At 36.4% G+C, this 17984-nt stretch overlaps 1 protein-coding gene across 2 annotated transcripts in view; it reads left to right on the top strand.

Moving 5' to 3' along the window:
- The window catches only part of Psen1 (presenilin 1), a 65232-nt gene that overhangs the window by 10393 nt on the left and 36855 nt on the right, over nucleotides 1-17984 (top strand). The gene's annotated exons all lie outside the window — the stretch shown is intronic.

Below are 17984 nucleotides of genomic sequence, written 5' to 3'. Positions count from 1 at the left end.
ACCTCATTCCACTGAAGGCTTGTGAGATGACAGAAAATTGGTAGGATTTTTAGAAAATGGAGCCAGAATGGAGGAAAACAAGGCTAGCTATAGTCTCTGCAAGGGTTGCCTTCTGGGCTAGTGTGTACTTGTTGCTAAAATCAGTCACAAAGGACAGATAAGTTTACCAGCCAGATCTACAGAGGGATAGTTCACAGAATGGGCACTCAAACTAGAGGATTAGATGGCCTGAAGATTTTTTACATTCTGATGGTTTAGGATTCCTTATTTTTCTTGTCTGTAGAAGCAGGCGATTTACTAGATAATCTCAAAATTCTCTTCATATACATAAGCAATATATATAATACTGTTCATGTTTTAGAATTGTGTATAAATGTATGTGTCTAAAAGTTGTAAAAGAAAGTTCCTACATTTTTGAAATTTAAACATGTAAGTATAGGAATTGGTTTTTAGAATTTATGTATATGGACATACATGTAGTCCTTCATTTATTTTCTCCTCTTGTGCAAATATAAAAATTATTCTGTTTATGAATATTAGGTAGTTTCCAATTTTCACAGTGACTGGCAGTGCTGCAGTCACATTCTCATTCATTAATCTTTGTGCACATGTGTTGAATTTCTCAAGAATAGTTTCTATGATTTAGTGTATGGATCTTAAACTATTTTAACGATTGCCAGAATGCTGTTCAAGATGATTTTATGTCAGGAGCATATATATGTATTTAATTTTTATGCATGACAGTAGAACAATAGGAAAGTTATGTCAGATTCATTCTGTGGTCTTTTCCATTCCCATCCCCCCATTCCTCCTCCTCCAATTTGGTGAACCTCCACTCCCATCTTATTGTGAGTCAGCATCTGCATATTGGGGAGAACATTTGGCCTTTGGTTTTTTTGGGACTGGCTTATTTTATTTAGCATGATAGCATCCAGTTCCATCCGTTTACTGGAAAATACATAATTTTTAGGAATATGTTGATGGGTCCTTTCTTTAACATCCTTGATAACATAATTTAGTTAAGACAGTTATGGCTGTTGTCTAACTTGTTGCCTGTCATTTTGATGGGCTTAAAATGGTGTATCATTTATTTATTTATTTGTTTTTATTGTTTATTTTTGGTGCTGGGATTGTACCCAGGGCCTTGTGCATGCTGAGCATGCATTCTACCACTGAGCTATACACCCCAGCCTTCATGCTATTTTAGTTGTATTTTCATAATTTTTCTTAAGCTTATTGGCTATTTTTGCTTTCTTTTTTGTGAATTGTGCCTTTATGTTCTTTGCCCATTCTTTTATTGGTTGTGTGTCTTTTTCTTACTGATTTTATAGAAATAGATATTTTGGGGGGTAATTAGCTCATGTTGATTATATGCTTTTCATATATTTTCTCCAAGTCTTAGTTTCATTTTGTTTATGGTCCATAGTTTAAATATTTTAAGTAAGGGAATTGATCTTTCCTTTAAAAATGTGTAGTATTTAGCTGGGCTTGGTGGCACATTCCTGTAATCCACACATTCCTGTAATCCCAGTTATTTGGGAGGCTTAGACAAAAGGATTATAAATTCTAAGACATCCTGGGAAATTTAGTAAGATACTGTCTCAAAAATAAAATTAGAAAAAGAACTGGGGTATAGCTCAGTGGTACAGAACCCCTGGGTTCAATCTCTAGTACTGCAAAAAGATAAAGTAAAAATAATGATGGTGATGATGATGAATGTATTCATAATTTTTCAATTAAAAATAGTTTTGGAGCTGGACATGGTGGTGCTTGCCTATAATCCCAGTGACTCAAGAGGCTAAGACAGGAGGATTGCAAGTTTGAGGCCAGCTTGGGCATTTTAGGAAGACCATCAGCAACTTAGCAAGACCCTGTCTAAAAAGAAAATAAATAAAAAAGTCTGGGGAGGGCTGGGGATGTGGCTCAAGCCGTAGCGCACTCGCCTGGCATGTGCAGGGTGCTGAGTTTGATCCTCTGCACCACATAAAAATAAAATAAACATGTTGTGTCCTGAAACTAAAAAGTAAATATTAAAAAATTCTCTCTCTCTCTCTCTCTCTCTCTCTCTCTCTCTCTCTCTCTTTCTTTCTTTCTTTTTTTTTTTTTAAAAAAAAGGTCTGGGGAATGCAGCTCAGTGGTAAAATATCCCTGGGTTCAATTCCCTGTACACGCCCCCCAAAATCTTTTTTTAAGAAAAATGTTTATTATAGATTTGGCAGGCCTAAATATGAAAAAAAAAATCTTTTTTTTTTTTTATAAAGACTGAAGTAAAGTACTCAACCCAAAATTTCTGTGTAATCAGCTGTTCAGTCATTGTATAATATACAATATACTGAAAAATTAGGAAAAGAAAAAGAAGGGTAATTGTGATAACTTTCCCCTTTATTTTCCATTCCCATCCTCCCATTCTCCTCCCCCATCCCCCTTCTCTAATTTGGTGAACCTCCACTCCCACCCTATTGTGAGTCAGCATCTGAATATTGGAGAGAACATTTGGCCTTTGGTTTGGTTCTATTTCATAGTTACCTCATCTCATAATTAAAAAAAAAAAAAAAAGAAAGGGAAAAAAAAATTTTTTTTCCCCCCATACCAGGGATGGAGCTCAGGGGCACTCAACCACTGAGCCACGTCTCCAACCCTTTTTTGTGTTTTAGAGACAGGGTTTCACTGAGTTGCTTAGTGCCTCGCTTTTGCTGAGGCTGGCTTTGAACTCGTTATCCTCCTGCCTCAGCCTCCCAAGCCACTGGTATTACAAGTATATGCCACCTGCCTGGCAGGAAAACTTTTTAATATGAGGGAAAGTACTCAAAGGCAATATGTTACCTGAGGAGTCTGGAAAGAGGGTGGACATTCAAGGGGTTCTCTGATGGCAGACTGGAATAATGGGGAAATTAGAACAGCTGATGTAAAAGAAACCAAAAAAGCTTGATATTGTGGAGCCTTTGAGAGCACACTTTTTGATAATTGGAGTTTGTAAGATTGAAATGGTTATAATGCATTATAGAAAATTTATATTAAAAATTGTAAAAGTTTGCATTTATCCTTCAAGTTTTGGTTATCTGAAAAACTTACCCTTATAAAACATCTTGATCCCTGCCAGTGCCAGATGAGAGGGCCTGTTGCTTTGTTCTCATCTTTTCACTTTTTGGAATTCTTTTACTTTTTTTAAAAAAATATTTATATTTTAGTTTTAGGTGGACACAATATCTTTATTTATTTTTATGTGGTGCTGAGGGTTGAACCCAGTGTCTCACGCATGCCAGGCGAGCGCGCTACCACTTGAGCCACATCCCCAGCCCCTCTTTTACTTTTTTGTTTGTTGACCATATCTGGTAGAGTTTTTTGGACATCCAGTATATCTAAAACAATACAAATCTCCCAGGAAAAGAACAAAGAAGTTTTAAGAGTTATTTCCTCATGCTAGGTAGTAAGAGAAATTTTAAGATTTGATAGCTGCAAATAAAAGTCTGAAGTGAATCCTATCAGTTGCTAAAGATTTCGGCTTTCTTGTAGAGGTTTTCTGGGCTCCCTCTTCTCTGGGTGCACTTCCTTAGCCATCTCATATCTCTGCTCTGGCTGCCATCTTGCATCTGCATTGCTCTCTTCATGTGGGGCACATCTATAATTGTTATGTAGAATATCTAGCAAATAATAGCTTGATCTGTCATAAGAGCCCACTGGAGAATCCATTTTATTATTTTCCCTCAGGAATATGCATCCTGGCTCCCCTTAGAGATGGCATTCAGGTGAAGGTTTCACTGCCTTTCATTTCTTTACCTTCCACCTCTAACTAAAAGCCAGCATGGCCTTCACATTTGTTTTGGCTTTTGGTTGGCTGTGTCTTTAGGGACTGGAGACTAGAAGATAGACTGACTAATGATTTAGCTGTTTCTGAAAAAGGGCAAAGTGTACAAGTTGTGAAATATCTGAACTTCTTTATTTATAATCTGGGTATTAAAATAGCTCTGATAAGATCATTGGGCACATGATTTGTCTGTCAATAGTAGATTATTACTTATAATCTTTTGGTTTACTTCTTCTATATTAATTTATAGGGTTTTATTTTTCTGTTGCAAAATTTTGGCAGGAGAGCTTTTTCCATGACTTGTTGTATTTTTGCTAGAAGTCAGCCTCCATTCCATTTCTACAGACATTATAGGATGTGCTGAATACAGACTGTTATAGGACTGGAATCTGCCAGGAAACTGAGGCAGTGCAGAGACCTCCTTCAAGCCTGAGTCATGTGATCATGCCACAAAGATTCCAGACATGTTGCCCAGATTAACAGGCATGAATTTATTAGAAAGGATATGAAAGGGGAAAAGAGGACAGACACTCGTAAGGAAGAGAGTAAGTCCTCTCAGAGAGGTAAAGGACAGTGTACCTCTCCTGCCCTCCAATTTTATTAGGGATCCTAGGAAAGTTTTCAGAGAGTCCCACCCAGTCTACCTCTTGACTTTTGACTGATGACAGGATGACCACTGCCATAACAACATGACATCACTTTGACCTATGCTGACTGGCTTTAACTAGAACCTATTCTTACAGATTTTAGGTTAGGGGGAATTATCCTTATCTGCTCGAGTTCTGGGATCTGTCTGGTCTATGCAGGGTCAGAAAATTCCCCGTGTTCAGGGTCTTGTGTTCTTCCTGTAGGTACTTCAGGGCCTGCATTTCTCCTGCCGATAACAGGTTGTTTGCTGCAGAATGTAACATACCTGTGGATTTAAGCCAGGCAGGGCTACAGGTAAATTATTTTTTAAGAGAAAGCATATGAGTGTCAGCATAGTGGGCTCATTTTATAGAATTATTCCTCATGTGCTACCACTCATGTCTCTGTCCTCTATCACAGGTGAAATAGAAAATGTAAACTTCACAGTAGTGAAAATTCATGGTTTTGATTTGGTATAGATTTACATCTTTTTTGTGGATCAACTGGAACTGTTCTGCTTTTCTAAGATATAAAAGAGTAAAGTTTTTTTTTTTTAAGTGTTGATTCTTTATTTTTAAAGTTAAACCAACACTAATATGTGCACAGATAAAATTTTAAAAGCACTTTAAATTCCATTGTTCTAAAAAAATCTACAGTTTTAATTTGTTCCATTGATGAACAACTTATCCATACGACATTTTCTGCTTTTTTTGGATTATTTTTTTAGGATGAATTCCAGGAATACTGGGTTAAAGAATATATACATATGTATGTTTTTTGAAAAATATAGTAACTTTTTTTAACTAAAATATTTGTTCACTTTAAACTTTCAATAGCAAAGAATAAATTCATACTACCTTGCAAACATTTACATGTACATGGGACTGTAATAGTACTTTAAAATTTTACTGATTTAATAATATTCAAGGATAACACTTTTTTCAATTTACATTCTTCTAATAACCAGTGAGTTTGAGCATTTGCCCATATGTTTGTTTACTAATTATCGCTGTCTGTTCATCTTTTTTAACATATTAGTGTCTTGATGTTTTGTTATGAATTTTTATGAGCACTTACACATTAATTAACCCTGTCCTATAAGCATTTTATCTATGTATTTTTATTTTATGTATTTTTCTATGATAGAAAATTGCTTACAATTAAAGCTGCTAATATTATTTGTCATTATTTTCCCCATTCTTTAGAATTTAAAGCAAAAAAGACACTTCCACATTACCCCTGAACATGCTTCTTAGTTTGACCAGTATAAAACCAAGTGTGGTGTAGTCTTGTCCTACACCAGTCTTCAGACTTCATTAATAATTCCGTTGTGTTCCTCAAAATATAGATTCAAGTGCAAGATATACTTGTGAGTCACGTAGACTTTGCTAAAGGCTTTGTGGGGATGAAAATAAGGAGTAAAGTTTTTTGAAAGAAATCTAGAAGTAGTTTAGTAGTTTATATATACACACACATATACATATATACATATATATATATATATATATAGTTGGACATAATACCTTTATTTAATTTATTTTTTTATGTGGTGCTGAGGATTGAACTCGTTGCCTCGCACGTGCTAGGTGAGCACTCTACCGCTGAGCCAAAACCCCAGCCCCGTTTATATTGTTATTTAAGCCTTATGGACTATATCTTGCAGCCTGGTGTTGAGACCTTACTGTTCCTTGGAATTCCCTGGAGGAAATTCTTTGGCCCCAAACCAAATTCCTGATTTGTATCTGGGATGGGGCCAGAACTTGTATGTGTGACCAGTTGCCACGTTTTGCCATTGTTTCTGCTCTGGGAACTGTAATTTGGGAACAACTGCATTTGCATAAAGAACTAAAATGACATTAAAATGTCATAGAAAAATGACATTAGAGAAAAACAATTATATTTGTAAGTTGAAACTTCAATGTTTTTTTCATATTAGTTTATCCTGACCACATTTCTTAGTCCTTAAGGAAATAAATTGTCAACAGATTTTTGATTTAGAGTAGAAAATTATCAGTCATTTGTAGTAATCATTGAAAGACCAGGAATTGCTAAAGAACATATGTTAATCTACTTTCAGCTGCCAATTTGGCATTAAAATATGCCTCATCTTTTGGGCTGGGGTTGCAGCACAGTGGTGGAATGCTTACCTAGCAGGTGTGAAGCACTGGGTTCAATCCTCAGCACCATATAAACATAAAAAAAATGAAGGCATTGTGCCTATCTACAACTAAAACAAACTTTTTAAAAAAAGGTGTGTCTGGTCTTTATAAATGAAGGTCAACCACAATAATCTTTCCAAATGTTGGAACATTAGATGCAGAGAACTTTAGTAAATTGTCAGCAAATCAAACATAGACTGGCAGAAATAGTGTCATTTCTTGGATGATGCCTGGATCACTTTTTTTTTTAATATTTATTTTTTAGTTGTAGTTGGACACAATACCTTTATTTTATTTATTTTTATGTGGTGCTGAGGATCAAACCCAGGGCCTTGCACATGCTAGACGAGTGCTTTGCCACTGAGCCACAACCCACCCCTGATTACTTTTTTGAGTGTGAGAAATCTATAAAATCAAACAGAAAGCAAATGTACAAACTGTTTAAATAATATTTAACTACTTGGCACATTGAGAAAAGTTTTAAAATGGGTGCTGTAACTGAATTGGACCGACAGGTCCCATCATCCTGACAGTGTATTGCTTGAAATAATGAATTTGTTTTCCTAGTTAATGTCAAAGTGAAATGAAGAGGAAAAGAACTGAAAATCTTGTTGACCTCTAGAAGATTGTACTAGCTTTTGCTTGACAATAAAGTTGAAAATCTTAGGCACAGATCTCAATAATTTGTCAAGAAACACTAACAAGCCTAACACAACAACCCCATAAATGTTAAATATTATCTCTAACCTGTTAGTCAATTGTTCAGGGAAATGACAGTCTTTTTTGGCATAGACTAATGGTTACACCTCTGACTCCAGGGAATGGCAAAGCTTGGGCAGGTGCCGGCTGGAAATATATTGCCTATGATTAAAAATGTTTTCAAGTTTTCCACTTAACTTGCCAGTCTTTTGGTTAAGTTACTCTTCCAATTCATCCAGTAGTGCAAGCTTAGAATACCTCATTTCTAATTGTAGAAATCCAAACAATAAAGTCTTGTTTTTTAAATTTTTTTATTTTTAATATTTATTTATTTTTTAGTTCTCGGCAGACACAACATCTTTGTTGGTATGTGGTGCTGAGGATCGAACCCGGGCCGCACGCATGCCAGGCGAGCGCGCTACCGCTTGAGCCACATCCCCAGCCCTTGTTTTTTGTTTTTTTAATGGCAACTTTCCTTAAGGTGTAATTTATTTTTAAATGAATTAGATAGCAAGGCTTTGTAAAAATTAACCACAACTTCCCTGAATATTGCTAAGAAAAACTCATTTTACAAGAAGCAGTTTGTCTTCTTGATGCTTCTGTACCAAAGTCTTATGGGATTATTCTTTCTTCTTTTTGTGGTGCTGGGGATTGAATCCAGGGACTGGTGTATACTAGGCAAGCCCTCTACCACTGAGCTACATCCCAGTCCTATATGTGTGTATGTTGAAAAACATTAGAATTTGAGGCATTGTAAAGTTTTCGTTTTCTTTGTAAAATCACCTGTCTGTATTCAATTACACAAAATTATTAACTTGAGTGTGGCAAAAACTGCCATGAACAGAGTCAAAAAACAGACTAGGGCAAAGACTTATAATGCATAATGGCATTCAGCATTTCCACTTCTAGAAATTTATTTTATAAATATATTACAATAAGACTGCCAGGAAACAGACAAGAATTTTTATTAAGGGCTAAAGATATGGTTCATTGGTAGAGCTTTGCCTAGCATGTCCAAGGCCCTGGATTCCATCCTCAACACTGGAAAAAAAGAAGCATTCTTTGTAGTAGTGAGAATTTGGAACTGATCTCACATCTTCATCATTGGGACATTACTTACTTATGGTTTTCCTGGTTAGTAGTACAAGGTTATGGCTAACAAAGGTTTTTGATTAAATTGTCTCCCTTTGAATCTCTGCTCGAGAACTTCTTAGCTCTATGATCTTTGGCAAATTATCTGTCCTTGTTAACCTTTTGTTTCTTTATCTTTTAAATGAAGTTTATAGTAATAAATTTAAAGAGTTTTAAGATTAAGATAATTCACTAGATGTTCTTAGTGTACTGTCTGGCATATACTTTTCATTAAATTATCAAAATTGTCAATAGTATTATTATGATGTTATATTTAATAATGAGGTATATTTATATGTGCAGAATAGAAAGATATTTGAATACATTAAATAATAAAAGTAAATTGTAGAATAGATTTTTAAAAAAATATCTAAAATTGATGACATGCATGGTGGTGCTTTCGTGTTGGTGCATGCCCGTAATCCCAGCAACAGGAGGCTGAAGTTGGAGCATCACAAGTTTGAGGCCAGCCTCAGCAACTCTGTGAGACCCTGTCTCAAAATAAAATTTAAAAGGGGCTGGGGATGTAGCTCAGTGGTAGAGCCACCTCTGTGTTCAACCCCCTAATAACAATAACAACAACAACAACAACAAAAATCTGAAAAGTGTGCCAGGTACAGGGGTGTTCAGCTGTAGTTCCAGCCACTCGATAGGGTAAGGAGAGTCTGAGGGTTGCTTGATTCCAGGAGTTTAAGACCAGCCTGGGCAACATAACAAGATTCTATCTCAACAAAACAAAAAACAAAACAAATGTAGAAGTGGATTATATTGCTCACCATGTTTATATTGTGGATCATATGTGGGTATGAGATTAGAGAGGATACTTACTTTCTATGTCATAAACTTATAACATTTCTTAGAATTTTAGAAATAAGGGGTAGGGTTGTAGCTCAGTGGTTGAGCGCTTGCTTTGAATGCATGAGGCACTGGGTTCAATCCTCAGCACCATATAAACAAACAATAAATAAAAATTGTAGAAATAATTTTTTAAAAATCCAGGCAAATACTAATATTGTATTAAAAATACATTTACATTTTGCTGCTTAAGAAATAACCTTCCCATTTCAAGGTGCATAGGCCTTGTATGGCTGAATCTATGCTTGCATCATGTTCTCAGAGTGTATGCATGTAAATGAAGCCCTGATAAAGTGCTGCAGAGGCTCTGAGGAACCTGGCTCTGAGGGTTAGCCTCCCACACACTCGCCCTTCCCACAGGACCCCGCCCTCCTTGAGGCTCACAATGTTTATATAGTGAGTAATCTTTCTCTTTGCCACTGAAATGAAGTAATTTATAATGGCTACAACACTGGTTTTTCTGAGCTTTAAGAATAGCCTTTTAAAACTGTGGTATATGTACACAATGGAATATTACTCATCATTAAAAGAGAATAAAATCATGGTATTTGTAGGTGAACGGATGGAGTTGAAAAATATCATGCAAGTGAAGTAAGCCAATCCCAAAAGCCAAATGCAAATGTTTTCTCTAATATATGGATGCTGATCCATAATGGGGGTGTGTGTGGGGAGGAATGGAGAAACTTTAGATAGGACAAAGGGGAGGGAGGGGAAGGGAAGGGGAATGGGGGGTAGGAAAGATGTTGGAATGAGGTGGGCATCATTACCCTAAATACATGTATGAAGACATGAATGGTGTGACTCTACTTTGTGTACAACCAAAGACATGAAAAATTATGGTCTATATGTGTACTATGAGTTAAAATGCATTCTGCTGTCATGTATAACAAATTAGAATAAATAAATTTTAAAAAATATTTTTTAGGGGCTGAGGTTTGTGGCTTAGTGGTAGAACACTTGCCTTGCACATGTGAGGTGCTGGGTTCGATCCTCAGCACCACATAAAAATAAATAAGGGGCTGGGGTTGTGGCTTAGCAGTAGAGTGCTGGCTTAGCATGTGTGAGGCCCTGGGTTCGATCCTCAGCACCACATAAAAATAAATTTTAAAAAAGGTACAATACCTTTGTGTCCAACTACAACTAAAAAATAAACATTTAAAATAAATAAATAAAAGGCATTGTGTTCAACTAACTACGATTAAAAAGAAGAATTATTTTTTAAAAAATATACTTTTTTAGTTGTGGGCGGACACACTACCTTTATTTTATTTTTATATGGTGCTGAGGATCAAACCCAGTGCTTCATGCATGCTAGGCTAGCACTCTACCACTGAGCCCCAGCCCCAGCCCCAGCCCCAGCCCCAGCCCCAAGAATGAATGAGTGAATGAATGAAGAAAGAGAAAGAAAGAGAGAATAGTCTTTAAGAGCAAAACTATGGAGACAGTTGAAAGATCAATGGTTAGGGAAGAGAGTGGGACACAAGTACTGCAGTGGTAGATAGGTGTTGTGTACACTTGTCCAATCCTGCAGAATGTACACTAAGATTAAACCCTGGTGGGCCCTTGTGGGTTTTGAGTGACAATGACATGTGAGTATAGGTTCATCCATTGTAATAAATGAACTACTCTGGTGCCTTTATGTTGATAATGGAAGGGGCTGTTTATGTACATGTGTGGGCACGGGGTTAATGGGAACCCTACTTTCTGCTGTGTTTTGCTCTGAGCCTAAAACTGCTCTAAATTCTTTTCTTTTTTTTAAGTTGTAGATGGATACAATACCTTTATTTATTTATTTATTTATTTATTTATTTATTTATTTATTTTTATTTTTATGTGGTGCTGAGGATTGAACCCAGGGCCTCACATGTGCTAGGAAAGTGCACTACTACTGAGCCACAACCCCAGCCCTCTAAATTCTTTTTTGAAAGAAATGAACTATCAAATCATATGCTAAAGCCTTTAAGTTCCTATCTTTTAGGAATGCATACTAAAATATTTATGAAGGAAATGATATACCTGAGATTTGCCTTAAATTAATTCCAGAGAGATAAAGTGGATGTAAGAATAGAGAAACAAGATTAGCTATGAGTAAATTTCACATGGGGCTCTACTATATATTTCTGATAGTACTTGTTTGCACTTTTACCATAATGAAAAGTTTTAAAAAAATTTTTTTTAATTAGCCTTGAAAATAATGCTATGCCTAAATCATTCTAATTTTTAGCTACCAAGGTTTTTTTTCATTTTGGAAATCCCTCATATTTCTTCTGTCGTCTTCCTCTCATTATACCCTTGAAATAACCATAGCAGTCAAAATATTGAATATATCAATCACCCCAAAAGTTACCTCTTGGGGTTGTGGCTCAGTGGTGGAGCACTTGCCTGGCATGTGGGAGGCACTGGGTTCAATTCTCAGCACTGCATATAAATAAATTAATAAAATAAAGGTTCATCAACAACTAAAAAATACACACTTTTTTTTTTTTTTAAAGTTACCTCTTCTTCCTTTTGTAATCTTTTACTCCTATCCTTGCCTCTTCTGAGGCAACCACCAACAAACTTCTGCCACTATATTGTGGTTTTTGTTTCCTAGACTTATGTACCATTTATATCACAATAAACCTATTTTAATGGAATCATGCAGACTCTTTTGTCTTTCAGAATAATTATTTTGAGATTTATCAATGTTAAATTATCCATAGTTTATGTAGTTTATTCCTTTTTATCCCTGAATTGCATTCTTTGTAAGTATATGCCTCTTTTTTTTTTTTTTTTAATCCATTTACTTGTTTGGATCTTTAGGTCATTTTCTAGTTTTGAGGTAAAGTACTATGAATATTTATGTAGAAATCTTTGAACAAATGTTTTCATTTACCTTGGGTAAAGTCTGAGGTAGAATATGATCTAATATGGTAGGTTTTATTCAACTTTTTAAGATACTACCAATTTTCCAAATTGTTTATATAGTTTTACATTCCTGCTAGCAATATGTAAGAGTTCCTCCACATCATGTCAGCACTTGACACAATTAATTCTTAGTCCTTTTGTGTGTATGCAGTACTATCCCATTGTGGTTTTAATTCACATTTCTCTAATGAGTATTGGTGTTGAGTGTCTTTTCATGTGTTTGTCATTGATACCATCTTTAGTGAAGTGTCTGTTCAAATCTCTTCCCTATATTGCTTTCTTATTGGATTTTGTGAGTTCTTAATATTTCTGGATACAAGTCCTCTATGATACATATATTTGTAAATATTTTCTCCAGTGTTTGGCTTATCATATATATATATATATATATATATATATATATATTAGTTGTAGATGGATAGAATACCTTTTTAAAAAAATTTTTATAGTTGTTGATAGATCTTTATTTATTTATACGTGGTGCTGAGAATCGAACCCAATGCCTCACACATGCCAGGCAAGTGCCCCAGCCCTATTTTATTCATTTATGTTTATGTGTGCTGAAGATCGAACCCAGTGCCTCACACATACTAGGCAAGTGATCTACCATTGAGCCAAACCCTGGCCCCATAATTCTTATTCTTGACTATGGTAAGATCCTTTTTCAACTCAATTCTTTTGGGATTGCTGGATTATATGCTAATTATGTTTTTAAATTTTTGAGATCCCTCTAAATTATTTTTCTTAGTGGTTGCACTATTTTACATTACCACCAACAATGCATAGGAATTGCATTTTCTTCCCATCATCACCTGTTTGTTATTTCTGGTGATTTTTTTTTTCCTCCCCAGTGCTGGGGATCCAGCCATGGCCTCAAGCATGCTAACAAGCACTCTACTACTGAGCTAAATCCTAGCCCCTAGTTTGTTATTCTGATGGTGGCCATTCAAAGGAGTGTGAAATGATATGATTTGCAGGTGTTTTCTCCTATTTATAGATTACCTTTTTCCTTGGTTGATTTTTTTTTTTTTTAACGTTATGTGCTGTTTTTAAGTTTGGTGTATCCCACTGTCTACTTTTGCTTTTGATCTTTAATTTCTTTAATAGCAATATTTTGTAGTTTTCAGTGTACAGGATTTGGGGGGCTCCCAAGGTCACCCTCAGGTTCAGTAATGCATCTGAATGATTTAAGAACTACCAAAAGCTTTTATATTCAAATTACAATTTATTACAGTGAAAGGATACAGATTAATCTCAGCAAGGGCTGGGGATATAGCTTAGTTGGTAAAGTGCTTCCTTGCATGCACAAGGCCCTGGGTTCAATCCCCAGCACCACAAAACAAAACAAAACAAAACCCAGATTAACCTTAATAGAAGAAGACACATAGGCAGGGCCCAGGGGACACAGGCACAAGCTTCCAGTTGTCTTTTCCCAGTGGAGTTTTATAGATGGCACTTAATTCTTTTGGCAACAAGTTTTGACAATACTCTTATCAGAGTTTTGCCAACCAGGGAAGCACACCCGACCTTGGTGTCCAGTGTTTTTATTAGGGTTGGGACAAATAGACATGGCTCTATTTCTCTATCCCCTTCAGAGGTCAGGCTGATACTATGTGACCCAAAGCTCTACAGTAGATCACGTTTCTAGCATAAAGTAGCTGGTTTTACCCAAGTCCTCTTCAAGATATAAACAATCTTAACAGGCAAGATATTCCAAGGACTCAAGAGTATCTTCCAGGAAATAGGCAGAGACTGAATCTTATTTTGTCGTATACATGGTTTGGACAACCCTCAGGTGCTGAGTTAATCCCTTTACAATAGGCCTTTCATATCTTTTCAACCTTCAGTCTCAGCTCAGGTATTTTCTGGTCATATTGTCCAAAAGTAGACCCATCCCAGGTGTTCTCTACCATTCTGTTTATTTCTTTTACAGTACTATTGTACTCTGTAATTATCTTTATTGGCTGTCTCTCTGTTTCAGAGCTGTACATGAGAGCAGGGACCTTTTTTTTATATATAATTTTGTATTTGTTCTTTTTCATTATACGGGACAGTGGAATATATTTTGGCATATCATACATACATGGAGTATAACTTCCCATTCCTGGGATTGTACATGATGCGGGGTTACACTGGTCATGTATTCATACATGAACATAGGAAAGTTATGTCTGATTCATTCTACTGTCTTTCCTATTCCCATCTCTCTCCCTTCCCTTCATTCCCTTTTCTCTAATCCAGGGAACTTCCCATTCCCCATCCCCCACCCTATTGTGAGTTAGCATCCACATCAGAGTACATTTGGCTTTCGGTTTTTGGGGGTTGGCTTATTTCACTTAGCATAATAGTCTCCAGTTTCAACCATTTAGTGACAGATTCCATAATTTCATTCTTCTTTATGGCTGAATAATATTCCGTCATGTATATGTAACACATTTTCCTTATCCATTCGTCTGTTTTTTTTTTTTTTTTTTTGCAATTGGCAAAAGGGGATTTATTGGGGATCCATTCCAGCGCGCTGGGACTCTGTGCCCACTCAAGAAGGGAGCGCAGCTCAGAGCCTCCATTCGTCTGTTGAAGGGCACCAGCAACTAGGTTGGTTCCATAGCTTAGCTATTGTCAATTGAACTGCTTTAAGCATTGAAGTAGCTGTGGCACTATGGTATGCTGATTTTAAGTCCTTTGTGTTTTTGCCGATGAGTGGGATGACTGAGTCGAATGTTGGCTTTATTCCAAGTTTTCTAAGGTATCTCCATACTGCTTTCCATGGTGGTTGCACCAATTTGCAGTCCCACCAGCAATGTATGAATATACCTCCCCCATCCCCCACATCCTGAACAACATTTATTGTCACTTGTATTCTTGATAATTGCTATTCTGACTGGAGTGAGATGAAATCTCAGTGTAGTTTTAATTTGCATTTCTCTCATTGCTAGAGATGTTGAACATTTTTTCATATATTTGTTGACCAATCCTATTTTCTCTTTTGTGAAGTATCTGTTTGGTTCCTTTGCCCATTTATTGACTAGGTTATTTGCTTTTTTGCTGTTAAGTTTTTTGAGTACTTTGTATATCCTTGAGATTAATACCCTAGTAGCAGGTGGCAAAGATTTTTCTCCCATGCTATAGGCTCTCTCTTCATATTTTTGATTGTTTCTTTTTCTGTGAAGAGGCCTTTTAGTCTGATACCATCCTGTTTATTGATTCTTTTGGGGAGGTGGTACTAAGGATTGAACTCAGGGGCACTTGACCACTGAGACACATCCCCAGCCCTATTTTGTATTTTATTTAGAGACAGGGTCTCACTGAGTTGCTTAGTGCCTCACTTTTGCTGAGGCTGTCTTTGAATTCATGATCCTCCTGCCTCAGCCTCCCAAGCTGCTGGTATTACAGGCATGTGCCACTGCACCTGGCACATTTATTGATTCTAAATTTTACTTCTTGTGCTCTAGAAGTCTTATTGAGGAAGTCAGTTCCTAAGCCAACATGATGGAGAGTTGGGCCTACTTTTTCTTCTAGTAGGTGCGAAGTCTGATATAATGTCTAGGTCCTGAGTTGAGTTTTGTGCAGGGTGAGAGATGGGTATCTAATTTCATTTTGCTACATATGGATTTTCAGTTTTCCCAGCACCATTTGTTGAAGAGGCTTTCTTTTCTCCAATGTACTTTTCTTAATATTTTTTTAGTTGTTGATGGACCTTTATTTTACTTAGTTATATGTGGTGCTGAGAATCTAACCCAATGCCTCACACATGGTAGGCAAGCACTCTTGTACTGAGCTACAACCCAGCCCTCTCCAATGTATTTGTATGGCACCTTTGAATAGTATGAAATAACTGTAATTATGTGGGTTTCTCTATATGTCTTCTTTTCTGTACTGTTGGTCTTCATGTCTGTTTTGGTGCCAGTGCCATGCCGTTTTTGTTACTATAGCTGTGCAGTATAATTTAAGCTCTGGTATTGTGATGCCTCCTTAGGGCAGTGACCTTATCTGTCTTGTTCACTTGCTATGTCCTAGCATAGTGACTAGAACATAACAAGCATTCATTATTTTTTTATTTTTTATTTTTTTTGGCAGTGGTAGAGATTGAACCCAGGGCCTTGTGAGTGTGAGGCAAGCATTCTGCCAACTGAGCTATATTCCCAGGCCCAGTCTTTTTTTAAATTAATCAATGAATCTAATAATTATTACTTAGAAACTACAACAAATTTACCATTAGCCAAATGGCAAAAGATATGGATAGATGGTTCATTAAAAGAAAAAGTGTTCAAATTTCTTGGTCCTAAGAGAAATTAAAATTAAAATTACACTGAAATTTCCATATTTTACCCATAGGGTTGGCAGAATCTAAGCAATGGCTAACAGAATGTGTTGTTAGCAAGGGTGTGGTAAAGTAGGTGGTCTCTTACTTTGCTGAATCTCTAAATTCTTAAGGGAGTGGATGTCTATGTGGGATTTGGCAAAATATATCAGTATGAAATGTGAATATACTTTATTCTACCAATTATACTTTAGAGAACTTACCCTAATATGCCCACATACATGTTAAATGATTTATGGGAGCATTTATTGCAGCATTGTATGTAAAGCATAACATTGGAAGGAAGCAAGTTAAATGTCCATCATTAGGGGATTGGCCAAATAAATCATGATACATTCCTATACTGGCTATTAACTTTTCTTTTCCTTCTTTTTTTTTTTTTTTTTTTTTTTAAACAGAAGGAATGAGGAGCCAGGCATGCTGGCATGTGTCTGTAATCTCAGCTTAGGCTGAGGAAGGCTGAGGCAGGAGGATCACAGTTTGAGGCTAGACTGGGCAACATAGCAAAACCCCATCTTAAAGAAAAGAAAAAAGAAAAAACAAAAAACTGAATATGGATGTGATGATGTCTTTATACATTGATATATAAAAATTTCTAAGTTCAATGGTTAAGTGAAGAGAGCCAGAGATGTAGCTCAGTTGCCTAGCATACACTAAACCCTGGGCTTAATTCCTGGTACCAAAACAAACAAACCAATCCATGTAGTTGGTGGAGAAGGCAAAGCATAGTACATTTATTTTACTACCACTTATGTGAAAAGGAGGAATATATATTTATGTGTGCCTGCATATGCATGAAGAAACTTAGAAAGGAGTTGCAGGAGAACAGTAACAGAAGTAAACTGGGAAGTTAGGAAACGAGGTAGATTGTGTAGAAGGAGGTGATTTATTATACATATTTTTACAGCTTTTTTACTTTAGAATCATGTAGGTGTTTTATGTTTTAAATAAACTGTACCATTTAAAAAAGAAAAATTGAATCAGTTTTAAGCACGCCTGTAATTCCAGCAGCTTGAGAGTCTGAGGCAGGAGGATGGAGAGTTCAAAGCCAGCTTCAGCAACAGTGAGGCACTAAGCAACTTGGTGAGACCCTGTCTCCAAATGAAATACAAAATAGGACTGGGGATGTGGCTCAGTGGTCGAGTGCCCCTGAGTTCAATCCCCATATCCCCCCAAAAAAATTAGTATACAAAGTATCCATTCTTTGTAGTATTTTAGATAATGGGGGAAAGAGAACTAGAAATTTTGAGTGTGACTGTTGTCTAGGAGACCATTTTAGTCTGGAGGTACAGCAGGGTGGGGTTGGTACTTCTTCTTTATGAACCAGAACATCCAGTATGGTGAATGAGCTTGTGATGGCCCCTTTCCTGCCTGACTTATGTAATAAACAGTTCATATAGCTTAATAGGAGGGCTGTGGTACCAAAAAGAACACAGGTTGGGCTGGGGATGTGGCTCAAGCAGTAGCGCGCTCGCCTGGC

Source organism: Urocitellus parryii, chromosome 6 (genome assembly GCF_045843805.1).
Source record: "Urocitellus parryii isolate mUroPar1 chromosome 6, mUroPar1.hap1, whole genome shotgun sequence".
In the NCBI taxonomy this organism is placed as follows: Eukaryota; Metazoa; Chordata; class Mammalia; order Rodentia; family Sciuridae; genus Urocitellus; species Urocitellus parryii.
Note: the sequence above shows the minus strand (reverse complement) of the source record. Positions and strands in the feature narration are given on the sequence as shown.